The sequence below is a fragment of the Trachurus trachurus genome (genome assembly GCF_905171665.1).
Source record: "Trachurus trachurus genome assembly, chromosome: 7".
Taxonomy (NCBI): domain Eukaryota; kingdom Metazoa; phylum Chordata; class Actinopteri; order Carangiformes; family Carangidae; genus Trachurus; species Trachurus trachurus.
In genome coordinates, this window is record NC_139901.1 from 13,267,443 (window position 1) to 13,284,509 (window position 17,067).

Consider the following 17,067-nt stretch of genomic DNA (forward strand, 5'->3'; position numbering starts at 1 on the left):
TAGAGATATTTCACAGCATCCTGTACTGTGGCAAAGCTCTTTATTCTCAGGTCAGCCAGCTGCCTCTGTAAACAGTGATCCTGATGTGATGCTGGAAATTTAGGTGAGGGTATTCCAGTGTTAAACATCTGTTAGGAGGGTTCCCTCCAGGGCCAGATGATGATGGTTTAACCTCACACTGACAGGAGAAGTTTAACATTTGGGTTAGAGCTTAGGTTCAGGGGCAGAGATGCAGTACTGCTGACACCATTTGAAGCTGTCATTGGGAGAGACTCAGGGATGCAGGGATCAGGAAGTATGATGACTCAGTTGGATCACACTCCATAGAAACAATGGGTTTGGAGTGAAGATGTGTCTCTCACGAAAGGGGAAAACCTGAGTGTTGAAATTTTAATGAAGAAGGACAAGAAATGTCCAGTGAAAGTCAACTGAGCGTGACTTTAATCTCATGTAACACGTCATCAACTTGAATCACTGCCTTGTGGTCATCTTTCTCTGCTCCACAGACTAGCTCCAGGTCATATCCCTGTTTATCTTAAGTCAGCATATCAACTGTTTGTGTGATATTTTGTCATCACTGCTTGAGCAGTGGCCAAAGAGCCTTTTGTGAGGTCACACTAACCTTTGAACTTTTATGTTTGACCGCATCTAGGGTTTTTACTAGAGATGGACAATACCGTTTTTTCCCCCACTGATACTGATAACGATAACATTTTTAATTAGTTTATATACACACCTAAGGTTAAGAAAGGCTAAGGTGTAGGCCTAGTCAAGATGAATTTAACATTGAAGCTCAATGAGCCATGTCTGTGCTTTAAATGCACTGTTTTAGTGTGTGTAGGCCTATGTAAGATGTTTACACTTATTGCAATTTTCTTTTATTTCAAATATTTGACATTTGAAAACCTTGATTTGTTGATGGTACAAATTTGTTCTGATCAGATGAAACAGCCCCTAGTGTTGAGAAGTTTACCCTTTATTTCATATTTGACACTTAAAAACTGTGTTGCTGCATAGTAGTGTCTACTTGATTTGTATCTGTGCTGTATATATAATATATAATAGACTGAAAATGAGCAAAATCAAGGCAACGCAGGCTAATTATAATTGGCTCTTGTAATCTGCCAAAAAAAAAAATTATCTAACTTATCTGTGTATTTTGCTGATAATTATTGGCCAATATCCAGCCAATAATTGTCCCTACCGATTTTGTGTATCCCTACATTTTTCCAAAGTTCATTTGAGGTGTTATGGAGATATTGTATTTACAAAACCTATCCCAAGTTTTATGAAGTGATGTGAACTTTGAGCTTTGACCTTCAAAATCAAATCAGTCCATGGGTCCACATCGCATCCACAATAATGGGGCAAATGTACATAAATATAGTAAGATGGACAACCTAAAAACAATATGGCAGCTCTTGATGTCACTATCACAGAGGCAGGAAAATATAGTTTTCATGCCAACTGTCTTAATAGTGTGCAGTACCTCTGGTTACTGTGCCTCTCCGTTACAAAGGGCTGTAGTTAAGTTCAATTGTTTGGAGCTCCCTACTTGAGGCAGTCTCGGCTTTACAGCACATCTCCGCTGACCTCCTCCTGAAAACACTGATTATTCTGGGTCAGACTCTCTTAAAGCTACATGCTGGAATTAATGGAGCTGGGAAGGGCAGAGAAGGACTGTTATCATGCCCTAATTTTCTCAGTATGCTGCAGATGAGGCAAAAAGAAAAAAAAAACTGTTTTCCTCTCTAATCCCTGAGGGGAATCATTTCCATAGAATGTAAATTTATATTTTCTATAGGAAATCAAGGCTACTACCAGCACTTTCAAGGCTTTGCCAATAAATGAGAGCGATGAAATTATTTTCTGTGCTGCAGCGTTGTGGCTGTTTAGTCTTTGGAAAGCATTTTCTGCTCCTTCTCTGAGACTTTCATGCACTTGTGATTTTACTGTGATGCTAACAAGGCATGAGCCCTCCTCTATTATTGAAAGCTTAGGTCTTTTATCACACTATGACAGTGCATGATGTCATTTATGTGCCGTGTATTCATCAGTGTCAGCTGACCAAGCAGTGATCTGTGGAGCAGAAGATGCATGAGTTTCCTGGACAGAGGAGAAGTGCACTGGCTGCAGATAGGGAGTTCACTCAGACATTGATCTTATTTCCTGGGATTAGTAATAATGTGTCAGGTTGTAAAAGTTGCACGAGCTGTTGATGCCACAAAACAACAGTATTATCTTTTCCTAATATCCACATGTACAGTGTATGGCTGAGGCTGACTACTGCCACTACACAGGGTTACAGTGATATTGACACATAAGATATAGACGGCTAAAATTAATCCTGAGCTGTAGTTTATTTGTCTGTGTTGTGCTGATCATTCATTCATATTCTTCTTCTTGTACTTCAATAATTTTGCTACTAGTGGCATTTAACAAAGACCATTTCCCACAAATAACATTGTGGGTTAAACACGTTTTTTTCTCTGTAATGATAGATTCACAGTTCAAAGAAACAAGAGACCACATAAAATGGACCTCATCACATCAGCGAATTGCTGCAATAGATATAGTGAAGATAAACCTCTTTAACATGATTTTTTTTTTTTTTTTCAGAAAAGCCAATAATTGAATACACACATCTAAAAACTGCTGTGGCACAGGGGCTCGTTTGTGTGGTCCACTAATCAGAAGTTCAATAGTTCGATCCCCAGCTCCTGCTGCTCACATGTTGAAGTGTCCTTGGGCAAGATACTGAATCCCAAATGTAGCATCAGTGTGTGAATGTGTGTGTATGGTAGAAAAAGGTGTTATATGTGTGGGTAAGAGCGCTGTGTGAATGTGTGTGTGAGTGGGTGAATGTGACTGGTACTGTAAAGCACTTTGAATGACCTAGTGGAGCTGGAATAGCCATTTATATGTATCAATTTATATAGGTGTATGCATGTGTATTTAAATACAGTATTTTCATGTATAGACACATATGCCCACTGTATTTACAGTTTGATCAGAACGTGTTTTGACACGTTCACTTTTTCACATTTTATTGCAGCCTAAAGACAAAATCATTTTAATTACCTCATCCCCTAATCAGTCTACAATCAATATGCCATAATGACAAAGTGAAAACAGAATTTTATTAAAGTAAAAAACTGAAATATCACATGGACACACTATACTGTGACACCTGGTCTAGCTCAGGTTTCTTTAAAGTTATGGTTGGTAATCATGTTCAGAAACACTTTTTGTTAGACTGGGTGAAACGGTCCTTCTATCCTGAGAGTAGTCAATACATTATGTATTCAGAAAAAGGAACGGACATAATCAGACCTCTGTGGCAGCTGCAGGACTGACAGAACTCTGACCAATCCATGCTTTTCGCTCCTAAAAAGGAAAAACCAATCAGATGCCTTCATGTCTAGTTCTGCCTACGCCCAATCAACCTGCCGTCTCTCTCCCTCTCTCCCTCCTCTTGCATGCGCAATCAGAGTCTTCACCTACGTCCGCAGAAAAGCCACGCTCCAGTCTGATGGGAGGCAACGTAGCTCTGGCAATGCACGTTGGGTGTCTTCACCTACGTCCGCTGAAAGGTGAAGGTGTGGCTTCAGAGAGAAGTCTGAGGAAAGGGGCTGGGACTTCTGACTTATGTATTTTCAAAATGTAGCCTGCTTGAACCGTTTTTTTTCTCTCCAACCCTACCTTTAATTTTCTTGATCATCTGAGATGTTTCTACACTTCCACTTTTGTTGTCCACAATGTCCCAATTTGGAAACACAAACACCTGTCTAGACAAGATCTTTTGATATACGCTGACATTGAGCAGGAAAGACAACGCAGTTGCTTAGGAAAAACTGCAAAGTGTCTGCGAGAACTGTAAAAAAAAAAAAAAAAAAAAAAAAAGAGAGAAAAAAGTAACAGTCCACCAACAGTCTCCATCCAACCTGACGGAGCCTGAGAGGATCTGCAAAAAAGAACAGCACAAAATCCCCAAATCCGGGTCTGCAAGGCTTGTTGCATCACATCGAAGATGACTGGATGCTGTGATCACTGCCGAAGGTGCTTCAACTAAGTCCTGAGTACAGGGTCTGAATACTTAAGTCAATTTCAGTGTTTCCTTTTTCGTGTGTTGTGTGTTGACTGATGAGAGGAAACAACAGTTTTAGCATCAGGCTGCAACAAAGTGTGATGAGAGTGCAGGGGTCTGAATACTTTCTGAATGCAGTGTACAGTGCTGTAATTTGATGAAGCTGTCAATTGCAGCTTCGCTTTGCCAGTGGGATCCGATGTGCACTCCTGTGTGTGCACTGCCCTCACAGTGAGTCATCTGAAAGGAGAAGTGTCCTTGTTCTATGGCCTGGATGTTATCAGAGTTTTTACGGCCCAGAGGGGAAAGACTGCCACACAACTCCTTCGCTCTCCTCTCTTTTCTTTTCTCTGTCTCTGTCGCTCTCTCAGGGTAATGCAAATGCATCGTCCATATCCCCCCCATCTCTATTTTAAGAGTCTTCTCCCCAGTGTGAACGGGCTGTGCTCAGGGCTGGCAGAACCAGGGAAGGTGGAATGAATGAAAACACATTGTATGAGCTCTCACCAGCGTCCCATTGTCTCTGCTGTATTCTTAAACCAGGGTCCTTTAAAGTTGTTCAGTCTAGCAGTAGATACCTAATAGCAGCTCTCAAAGTGTATGGATGGTTTTAAAGGAAAACAGAAGCAACCCACGCACACATTCCCCCGGAGGCTCCTGAGGAAAGCAATGACATTGTCATGTTTTACTATAAATAACGTTTCATACAATGATCCACCCAGGCTCCGATCAGCAGGGTGAATGTGTCCAAGTGGAAACGTATCTGATTGTGCAGAGGAGATGAACATCATAATCTCACAGCTCCCTCCCTATAGTGGGTAATCTGTTGAATAAAATATGAGACAAACAATAATAATCCTCAAAAACACTCAGTAGAATGTCAGAATTTTGGGCTGGTTTCTCGTAATGGCCGTTTAAGACGTTGCAGCATGTTTGGTGTTGACTGTCACCACCATAAACTGCTATGTATTTAGCAATAAAGACTTGATGTAGGCTATAAATCACTCTGTGGCTCAGCACCTAAGTATAACTCTGACATGCTCGTGACATATGAACCTTCTGGCACAGTGGTCACCAACTTGTTTCAGCCAGAGATCCCTGAGTGTAGCCTGAGTAAAAGTCAAAATCAGCATAATGTAACATCAAGAGAAAGAGATGCAGACTGTATTTCCAACTTGCATCCTATTTACTGGAATTACATAAAGTGCTAAAGTCCAGAGTGGACTTTCCAATTCCAGATTGTGTTTGTGTATTTATTTGAAGACTATTGATTCATTTTTCTATTATTTCTTCTTCATCTGAGTTGATAAACACACAGACAGCTCCACTCTGCCATTTGCAACCCACACTGTGGTGCACGGTGGAACTGCAGCTTGCATGGCAGAAATGAAACCCCGCAGCTTTTACATACACACAGAGGTCAAGATCTAAAGGGAAAAGATAAAGTTCCACCAGTAGGTGATGAAAGGTAGGCGACCCCTGCAGCGGCCGACTACTGATGGTCCACAGGGTTAGAATGAAAGATGATGAAGCAGTGTTTCGTTTGCAGCGCAAACCTGCATTAATCTCCCAGATAATGTCAGACCAGCCCCGCCTCCCACCAGGTTTAACTCAAAGCTAAAAACTGCCTAATCTTTTAATCTTTGCACCTCTTCTGCTATTTTAATGATGAATTTAAATTGTAAATAATTTCCCAATTAATTTGGCCCTTTATATCTCTTCTCTTCATCCTTCTATTATAAATCTGTTTCCTTTATTATGAATGGAGTTTTCCCAGTGTTCAACAAATAAAGCTGCCTTGTTTTTCTAATCTTATCCATAATTTATTACAAAGAACTCCAGAAAGCTGATGATACATGTACGGCAATCATCCTCCTGGCATCCACACAGCAACAAACAAATGATATATTAGTCAGAAAAAGTCAAGTTGGTGAAAAGAAGTTTGTTGTTGAGCTGCAGGCCGCCTCTCTCTGCCTGTATCTGCCTGTATCTGTTCACAAGCTCTCACTTTAACCTCTCGCTGTGTGTGTTTGGACCCACCAGAGAAAACCACCCACTGCAGCCTCAAACTTCATGAACTACAGTTGCTGAACCTTCTCCCAAGCGAGTCTTTTTATTTATTTATTTATTTTTCAATTGCTGTTTTTAGAAGTGTGTAGGAGAGACATGGATACCCATAGTTTAACGCACAAATGCTCTATCAATTGCAAGTGCTACCCTGAATAAAAACACTGGTTATTTTTTTTGTGCTGTGAAATTGTTAACATGAGGCTGAATCGCAGCACCTTTCGCAGGGCAGGAAAAACCCCACTGAGAGGTTAAAAAGAAAAAAAAAAAAAAAAGCAAACCACTGATTCAGTGTAAATCCTGCCTGGCAGAGAGCGTCCGCCATCACATCCAGCTTTTCAGCAGAGGTGGAGTCACCTTCAGCAAGGCACCTTTCAATGGCTGTGTTGGCTGGGAAATTATGTGTACTGAGTGGCGGGGCAGTCGAGACCATGCTGATAAAATTTCTGTTGATGGCAACTCCGGGGACAGAGGGGAGGGGGGGGGGGGGGGGGGGGGGGTGATGGGATAGAGGAAGGCATGCCTTTTTCACCTCCCTCAGGTGGGAGGCCCATCTGCTGAGGCTTCACTTCTGCAAACTCCCAAGAAGTTCTAATTAAGACCTACTTCGCACAAGTGATCACAGTGTGTCGAGGACACGAGAAGTGGGCCAGAGCTACAGCACAGAAGACAATAATTAGGTGCAATATCTGATTAGCTGTAGAGATAATAGTTTTGTTCTACTGGGTCTAACATGATGCAAAGGATGAGTTCAAAGAGTCAGATAATCCTTCATTAGCTCAGTGTACTCTCATGACAGTGGTGTATCCACCATAAAGAAGGAATCTGCCTCTGAGTTTAGACATTTGTAATAGTCTCTATGTATGTCTCTTCCCAACAGCTCTGCCACCTTTTGTTAAGTATGGCAGCTCTGTTTCAGATGAGCCTTTAATGTTAATGCCGGCTTCATTCACTCAGACTGTGACCTGCCCTTTGCAGCTACAGTATGTGCGTTTTCTGCAGCTCTGCCGACACAGCACTCGTCTGCTTTGATGTTCTCCGGGCAAAAAGCAGGAGCATCAGGAAAGTGGGCGTCGCCTGTCTTGACAGATTGAAAGCCTTAAATACAGTTTGTGGTGTTTCCTCTTATAGATGAGACAAACAGTGGCTGTGATTGGCCAAAACATTGTCACATGCTCTGTGATTAGGCTGCACATTTGATACTGTCCACAGGTCATCTCTGCAGCAGCTTATAATGACCTGTAGTTGGGTTCTGTTGCTAGGTGACACCTCGTTGTCATGGTAATTATAACAAGAGCAAAGGGAAAAGTGTGGTTATGTTGTATAAAGAGACAAAGTCCACATGAGGAGGAGGAGGCTGTGGTGGATTGACGATTATGAAAGAGGAGCGTGATCCAGCTATTAATGTGGTTTCCATTAACCATATCCATGATAACAAAGATCATCTCAAGTTGAGGATATACTTATTTGAACCCAAACCATCCTCTCCTAAACCTAAACAGAGATGTGACTGTTACAACTGTGATCATGACGATGAAAGTACAGCACTTCTGTTTATTATTGTGATCATGACAAGGTTCAATACACTAGTGCATTTAGGTGATGCTGATTTGACACATTTACTACAACTCTGTGCTGTATTACAGTTTATAATTTATATATAATAGCCTATATAATTTATAAATGTATGGTATATCATTTATATATTAATATTATCAATGTTTTTGCCCAAATAATTAGATAATATAATGATAAAATCACAATTGTGGGACAGCAGATAGCACCTCTGAAGCGAGACAGAGGTTAGGGTCTGTACAACATTACTGCATTTGGGTCAAGTAATAATAACGCCAAACTGTTTTATTTGATTTGAAGACTTTGAGATATGGTTTAAAGCTGTGCTGTGGGCTTTTCAGTGAGGATTAATTTGTCCATGGTGTTTCCATGCTCCCTCCACTGTAGATTGTGGTTTGTTGAATACTGAGTCATATTAAATCGGAGATTAGACCATGGACAGAAAAAGACTTTGTGAGCACTTTGATAATCACAGTGCTGCCTTTCTTTGGCCTGTGTGTGTGAGTAAACTGAATCCTTTTGTTTTTTTTTTAGCATAAAAACTCAGGGATTTGGACTCAGAGATGTAGTGATTTAAAAAAAAAAAAAAAATTTCATAAATCAAAGGATTAGCAGATTAAACAATTGTTAGCTGCAGCCCTAAATTACTTAGCACAAATTATTCATTAGCACCATACACCATATTCTCAGTGCTGGTTTTTATTCAGTCTGTGTTTGTGGGCATGCATGGTCCTGGATTTAGGTCTATATATAGTGAATGATACAGTGGTTTCTTCACATGTGTGACTCTGCTTTAATTAGCATTTGCACATGTAAAGGTTATAGCCAGCGCTGAATCATATAATTGCTGACTTCATACATGAACATGATGTGAGTCACACTAATAGACTCAGTCATATTAGTACAGAGTGATGTACAGGAAACAGTGCTGACTGTAATGTGAAGTGGATTATGAGTAAGGCTGAGGGGCTGAGGTCACCATGTGATTTTCAGAACAGCTGGAGCAACAACTCTGGAGAGATAAAACAAAGAGATAAATATAAGAGATAACAGTATCCTGGTTTTGTTAAAACATCCTAAAAAATGTTACATATCATCTACGTCACAGATGAGGACAAGTGACCAGTAGCAGCACTGGATTTGCCTGCTGCATGCTCATTTAGTGAACAAGAAAAAGCTAATTTATTATTATTATGAATATTATTATTAGCTTCTGTGTTCTGTGTGTGTACGCCATTCAAAGACACTGTATACAGTACACGCTTCTCACCTGCCTGGCACTGTGCTTTTAAGCCAAAACTTTACACTGAGCTCGGGAATGAAAAAAAAGTGAACTTCAGTCCTGATAAGTTAAAAACACAATCACACATTAAAGTGTCTCAAATGGGGTTTCGCTCACTGTTTCTCAGCTGCCTCTGTGTGTGAGCTCTGTGGTCACGTGATGACGCTGCTCCAAGCTTGAAAACATCTAGTTACAGGATGTAAATGGGCCCAATCAGTTTTTTTTAGTTTTTTTTTAGCATTTCTACTCTCTTTAAAAAAATACACTTATAAGTGTCAACATTGCTGTAGCGCTGTCACTGCCTTTCACCCTGTTTACACTGACACAAAACAAGCCCATGTTGTCACTGTGTATGCATCCTGGAGTCTATTGCTGGTGTAAGTACAGAACCTAACATGAGTCATAGCAGATAGCTAGACAGATGGATAAAGACTTTTAAAATTAATTTGTCCTTCATCTCATTAGTAATAATGATAATAACAATGATGGTTAATAATTAAAGCAAAAGTTAATAATAAAATCAACCACTGTAATTAGTAAACGGTTATGGTATTAATACATTTCAATACTAACTGTCTGCCATGCTGCAGCATCAAACTGGTGACAGTGTCGACAGCCTTCCACTACCACTGAGGCAACATTAAAATCAGCTCCAACATCTATATGAGCTGATGCTACGTACATGTGCCGCAGAGGGAGGGAGATGTAATTATTTTATCCAGACTGAGCCTTAGTCACTGAGCTGCTTGGAACAAGAACCCTCAAATGCTGCTCCGGCTGATTTCACATACAAAAGGTGAAAGACAACAGGTTTGAATCCAGAGATCACACAGCAGTAGAGCACTTCACATGTCAACAGTCTGACATGTGGGATGTAGACAGCATCCTCTTATGAAATGCAACCTAACCCCATCTTCAAGGCAGAAGAGTGTGCACAAATGGCCATTTTTTTTATTTATTTTTTATTAAACCGTTCTCACCCTTTGCTAAGCATTTGATTCAGGATTATGCTGTGAATCTTTTTTTCCACAGACTTCAAAGGCTACTTCCCATTCATTTTTGTCTTTTGATGGCTTTATGTTGGTTGTGTGAGGCTTCCAGTTTCAAGGACAGGTAAATGGTATTAAGTAGCGTGTGCAATGGATTAGTCAGTCTAATGTTTTCCCTGTTTGCTCAGCAGTGCGGCATGGCATTTTGAAAAGGAAAGTGGCAGAGAATCAGGAAAATGTCCATGTCTCCAGCATTATTAAGCTGTAGCTGCTGGCAAAGTCCTCAGCTCTTCTTTATAAACCTGATTTCAAAAAGTTGAGTTTAAAAGTTTTTTTTTTTTTTTTTTTTTCCATGTGCAAGTCTGCACTTTGTGGACGCACAGCCTGTTTGGCCATAGGCGTGCTGCAGTAAACACATTGCAGGATGTTATTTATTTATGACTAACTCTAATACGCAATTTAGCTGTATAAATCAGAGCTTGAGTCATATGCAAAATGATATTTTAATGAAATGGGAAACCCTAATTATGTGCTGCAGACCGTGACTCTGGACCATGAGGCTCATGTGTGGAGAGCCTGTCAGCGACTAATCCTAACCCCCCTGACAGTGGCATTTGTAGGAAGCTGCAGAATAAGTTGGAAGTAGATTTACTGAATATAGTACAGCTTAAACTGGCACCGAGGATAGAGAGAGAGGAGTCAAGTCTGGTGAACGTCCTCCAGTGCTTTTCTCTATTTGGGCTGAGAACCATAATCCAAATGTATTGCTTAGAAATATCACATCTTACATGTACTGTTACATCACCGGGCCTCTGTTGAAATTCTGCATGACTCCAGTTGATAAAGGACGGCAGAGGTCGGGATCATACACCCATACATAAACACACACATGTCCTATTAATTCGATTTAAAGCAGAGTTAATGCTTAAAGAGCACACAACATTTTATTATAACTTTGATCTCATGATATTATGAAATTTTATTCAGGATCAGAAACAGTGCATACTTTGTTGTCGCTGAAGGGAAATCTGTTTTGGACTCAGCTGCTGGACATCAATCTCTCCATGATGCCAAGACAAGACTAACAATCTACTAAAATACACAAAGAACACACAACCTACACACATACCACATATTTTCACATAATCCATTGTAAAATCTTTATTGTGAAATTATGACTTTATCCTCACTATATTATACTATAATATAATATAGTATATAATATATAATATAATACTATAAATTATTAATTTATTCTCCAACTGTCAGTTTTTCTGGCATCAAAATGCCATCTTGATTTATTTTCTTATATTAGGCTATATAGACCAAAGCATTAATCCACAGAGTAATCAGCAGATTAAACCATCCTTAGTTGTAGACCTACAGTATCAGTATCAGCACAAATTATTCATTAGCATCAGCAATGTATACACACAGTATTTACATTGCTGCTTGTTATTCAGTCTGAGTCTGTGAGCATGCATGACTCCCGCCCACACACCCACACACACCTAAGTGTTCCTCTTAGGTCTAGCTGTGCTGTTTGATTGAACATCGTTGGGCATCACTCAATCGATTGGTACAAGATATGATGATGGATAACAGCAAACCTGGCATATTCAAAAACAGTGTGTGTGTACGTATTTTGTTGGTAGATACTCCTTGTGTGTGTCTGTGTGTAAGTGTGATCTGTCTGGTGTTTTCAAAACCTGCGCTGCCTCTTTCATCTGCTGTCTGTCAACTCCTGGTTAAAATCATCATTCCAGCGCGTCTTGACCTTCAAACCTGAATCCTCCAGGCCAACAGACGCGCTAATTAACGCTCTGCTCTATAACTTCAGTCATTTCATTCCCTCTACGTCTGCCTCTAGAATGACTTGAGCATACTGAGCTCCCGTACTTGAAAGCAGCCTGTTGGGTCACTGGATAGTGCCTGAATAATACATATAAAGTAGCTTACAGTCAACTATAACTTTCTTCCAGTCCCCCAGACAAACATGTGCCCTCCTCCACCCACTCACCAGGTTTTTAGTTTTTCAGCTAAATGTTTTTTCCAAGAAAATCCATCTGCCCGCACGTCCCACCCCCCCTCCCTCAGGGACTGTATGCACAATCACAATGCTTCGGGATGATAAAAATGGGAGGTGGGGGCAGCTTGAGACGTCACAATCTCCACTAAAGGGATTTCCTGCCATATTGTCAGAGCTTTACTACATTCTGAAGTTAGTAATGACGCGATGATGGAGCATGTGCTCATAAAATAGGACACCAGACACACACTCTCCCACCAGAAAGCAATCTGGTACGTTCACGCTGTGAATACTGCACGTTATCTGCCATCTGTGCAGTATACTTCCAAATTATACTTTTAGTATGTGGGATGTCAACCTTTATTAGAGGGTGGTTCATTAATTATGAAACAATGCTCCATTGTCCATCGTATCTGTTGCACGTGCCGGGATTAGATAAATTCTGTGTTTTTACTCATGATCCATGGACACCACTATGCAGTGAATTTTCAATTACTGTCAATCAATAATTTTCAGATTTCCAAAATAATTATGAACCAAAAGAAGATAATTAATGACAGTGACTCAGGGTTTAGCTTCAAAAATAAAGTCATTACATAACACATTGTTTAGTCTTCACACTGATAATTAATGAGTTCCAAAACAGATGCTATGAGTTGTCACCTCGGGCCCTATTTTAGTGGCGCAACTCAGGGTGGCGCAGCGAAGCGAGCCCTGACGCAGCTGGCGAAGTGGTATTTTCGTCCAGTGCAACAAGGTGCGCAGTGGATTCGGTAAATTGGCAGACTGCTGTGCGCTGAGATGGGAGTGGTCGCGCAGCAGGGGGAGGTGTCGACAGATTCGCCGTGGCGCAGTGACAATTTGTTACAGATAGACCGCGCGGAGAGTGCGCCGAAAGCTCGCCAGCTCCAACCTGGTCTAGTCTCAGCGCAAGGCGAAGCGCAGCCAGCGGACTGGTATTTTGACTGCCCAGCGCGCAGTGCGCCCACGTCACCAAGACCTCACAGGCAGATTTTCACACTTCCAGGCACATTTAAATGCAATTAACAACAATAATAATAATAATAATCATCACAATAACCCCTATTTATTGTATCTGAATCAGCACATACACCTATATCTATATAGATTGTCCCGTCACACTGATGGCAGATCAAAGGCTTGCGTAATGGAAACTCAGCCTGACTGAATTAACACAGATGAAACCAGGGAGGGACTGAGACAGCCGTGGATGTCCCAAGAGCAGGTGTTGACACTACACACTGTGCCGTTGCAGATGATCAGCTATTTATTTATTTATTTACTTATTGATTTATTAGGGGCCAGCGCCGCATCGTCACGCGACCATAACAAATAAAACTGAAATGCCTCCGTTACGCACAGCGCTGTTTGTTTATGCTGTGATCTGTGCACACGTGTTTAAATATAGGTTAGATAGATAGATAGACCTGCTCCCTCCTCCTCCCTCCTCCCTCCCAGACTACTTTTGCATCATCAGCCCGTGAGGTCTGTTCGCGCGACCGGACACTGCCAGCTTGGACCGGACCAGAACATCAGTTTCCTCCCGTCTCACTTGCTCTGACAGATTGAGAGCTGTTACCCAGTAAAAAAAACAAAAAAAAACACACACACACCCCTTTTCCATTAATAAAGACACTCATATTTAGTAACCTATATTTAAACACGTGTGCACAGATCACAACAAACAGCTGTGCGTAACGGAGATCACGGAGCGTCTCTCTTTTTCTTTTTTCTTTAGAATTTACCTGAGATGGAGTTGTGAATATCTGCTCACTATGATGCCAGGCTGCTTGTGGTTTATTTGTTTTCAGTTTTATTTGTTATGGTCGCGTGACGATGCGGCTCAATAAATCAATAAGTAAATACATAAATATAGCAGATAATCGTGTAGTGTCAACACAGCAGTAATCCATCCTCATCTTTCATCTGTGCAGCCTTTGATGTGTCATAAGTGTGACGGGACAATCGATAATAGATGTACTGTCTATGCTGTAATCTGTAGGTGCTGATTCAAATCTTCTCTTCCACGGTGAAATCAAACATCCGCCTTGCGCGCGCGGCGGATTTAAAGGCGAGGAGAGGAGCTCATTTGATTGGTGAAGATCTGACTCGGCTGTGTCAAACCCACTCCACGCCTTCTCTCCTCCCTCTATGCCATTTGCGCCGGTGGGAGGGAAGTAGGCGGGATGCGCTCCGCTGCGTCTCGAAGCAAAATCGCAATCTGCTCCTGGCCACTCCCCGTTGGCGAAGCGAAGGCGAGGCGCAGGGCAGATGCGCCTCGCTGCACCTAGTCTACCAAAGTAGAGCCCCTCGTCTTGGAGCGAGGTGACATAAATGAGTAGTCTCATAATTTTCTTCTTCTTTTTTATATTACAGAAAATTCAAATGAAAGGTTTTTTCTTTGTAGTCACTCATCTAAACTTTGCTTTTGTTTTTCTATTTAAAGCAGAAGTAAGCGGAATTTTTGTGTTAAAGGGACAACGAGGAGTTTTGGAAAAGCAAAGCGTTTTCACACTACATTTATGAGCAGGGTTCAAAATTAGCGGTCGCCAGTGGAGACTAACTTTGATGCTTTGGCGAGTAAAGGAAGCCGGCTGACTGGCCACTCTGGCGAGTGAAAAAAATCAAACTACTTTGTTGTTGTTACTGTCCCTCCCGACCCGGCTTTGACGCTTGGGTTGTGAGCCGGTGTCGTGCAGATCTTAAAGCTCACAACATGCCGTATAGCAATGATTTGTGACCGATTACAACGCTCACGGCGCACGTGTGTATTCCTCTCTCTTCAGTCTGGTGTTTGGCTGCACTTTCAATAAGAGCATGTCCATATGAGCGCGACCAGCTGAGACAGAGCACAATGGATGTAGCATTGATCAGATATCGCAGCGCACATGTTTATTTAACGGCAAAAAAAAACATCGCTCCAATTTTTTTTTTTTTTTTGCCGTTAAATACACATGTACGTGCGCTGCGATATCTGATCAATGCCACATCCACTGTGCTCTGTCTCAGCTGATCGCGCTCATATGGAACTTTTCTTATTGAAAGTGCAGCCAAACACCAGACTGAAGAGAGAGGAACAGCAGAGCTCCTCTGACAGCTCCTCTGTGGAGCTGCAGGAGAGCTGCAACGTCTTTTTTTATTTTTATTTTTTTATTGCAGCACCGTTATTACAGATGATTCACATCTATGTCCGTGTAGCTACATTTATTGTCTGATCTTCCTTCATGGTGCACAGTGTCAGTCATTCCTCCTGTGAAACTTTTTTTTTTTTTTTTTTTAAGTATATTTTTTGGCTTTTTCGCCTTTCATTTGATAGCACATAGTGATACAGACAGGAAAGGGGGAGCCAGAGAGAGGGGGAACGACACGCAGGAAAGGCCCGCCCGGCGCGGGATTCGAACCAGGGACGCCTGCGCCGAGGACCGCAGCCTCCACATGGGGCGGCCGCTCCAACCACTGCGCCACGCACCGCCCCCTCCTGTGAAACTTTTAGCTACTAAATAATATGACTGAAGGCAGTGGAAGTTTGCACATGTCGACACGCCCCCATGAGTTGACGACATAAGGAGCTAATAAATAAATAAATAAATAAATAAATAACTGATAGTATTATTCAGTCAAGTTCTTGTTATAGGTTAATGGTTAAACGGTTAACCATGTGCATCCCTAAAATAAACCTTTTAGGGAAAAAAGGCAAACTTGACTCCTTTATTCCACACAAAAATATGCTAATAGCTATGATATGTGTTAAAAATGCTTAGGAGCGTATTATAACAGTTCAACACAATGAAAAATATACAAAACAGCTATACATAATTTTTGGCCAGTAAAAAATCTTTCTGGCCAGTAGATTTTTAAAGCTCACTAGCCAGTTGGCCAGTGAGCAAAAAAGTTAAGTTTGAACCTGTTTATGAGCCTCCGCGCGCACCGTGAAATTCTTTGACCGGCGCAAGACAGACTCATGTTTTCATTCATCAAGAATTAAAGTCAGAGGTTGGAAGACGATCAGATACCGTCGTAGTTCCGACCATAAACGGTGATTCGGCTGCGTTATTCCCATGACTCGCCACGAAACCGAAAGTAAGGAAACGCTGGTTGGCTCGACCAGCATTTCCACCACCACTAATAATAACAAAATAACAATAGAGACAAAACGATATATTTATCGAAAATGGGCCCATTAACAAATGTGGGTAGCGGAGATTCATCCACATTAATGTGAGACTTTTTATAACCAAATAGAAACTCCTCGTTGTCCCTTTAATATAAGTCTTAAATAGTTATATCTTCAGACGGCAATCACTTACATAGAGTGTTTGGTCTGAAACACGGGTCTGTCAGTCACTCTGCTCCGCTGTAAGCCGAGGAGAAAACTTTTCTTGTATGTTTTTTGTATTGTTAAAATCCAGCACAAAGCTTTTCACAATAAAAGCTCCTCTCTGGGTTGGAATAATAGTTAATTAATATCTTAATGAATAAATGCTGCACGACATCAGTAGATTGGTTTTAGTTTTTCAAAGTGACAGTGTTAAATGTGAAGAGCGTACCACAGACCACATGTGTTGGCAGCTGTATCAGTTTTAGACTAATTCCTCATGTTTGAATGATGGAGAACAGAGAGAGAACAGAAAGATGTGATATGTTCAAGAGATACAGTTTCAAAATGAGAAAATGGCATAAGCCACAGTGTTACATCTTATCTGTTTAGCATTAATTAATATTAATTTATGTCCTCACCTGATTTCAGTGTCAGTGATCTGTGTCTTTATTCAGCGCTCACAACAGAACAGGTCCACCATCTGTTTAAAACCTGACGACAGACCTGAACATCAGAGATCACAAGGTGCTTCACAAACACGGCCATTGAACATTTCAAAGATCATTCTCCTCCTGCTCCACATCATATTATTCATGATGAACAACCACTTTTCTTATCAGATCACACATTAATTTGTCCCGGGGAGTTAAAATTGAGTTACCTAGAGTGTGCTGATTGGGGAAGTGCCAGGATCTGAGT

General features: G+C 41.2%; 1 protein-coding gene across 1 annotated transcript in view; it reads left to right on the forward strand.

The window, feature by feature from the left end:
• ajap1 (adherens junctions associated protein 1) overlaps positions 1-17,067 on the forward strand; it is a gene marked incomplete at both ends in the record, with an annotated part of 58,462 nt that overhangs the window by 10,293 nt on the left and 31,102 nt on the right. The window lies entirely within an intron of this gene.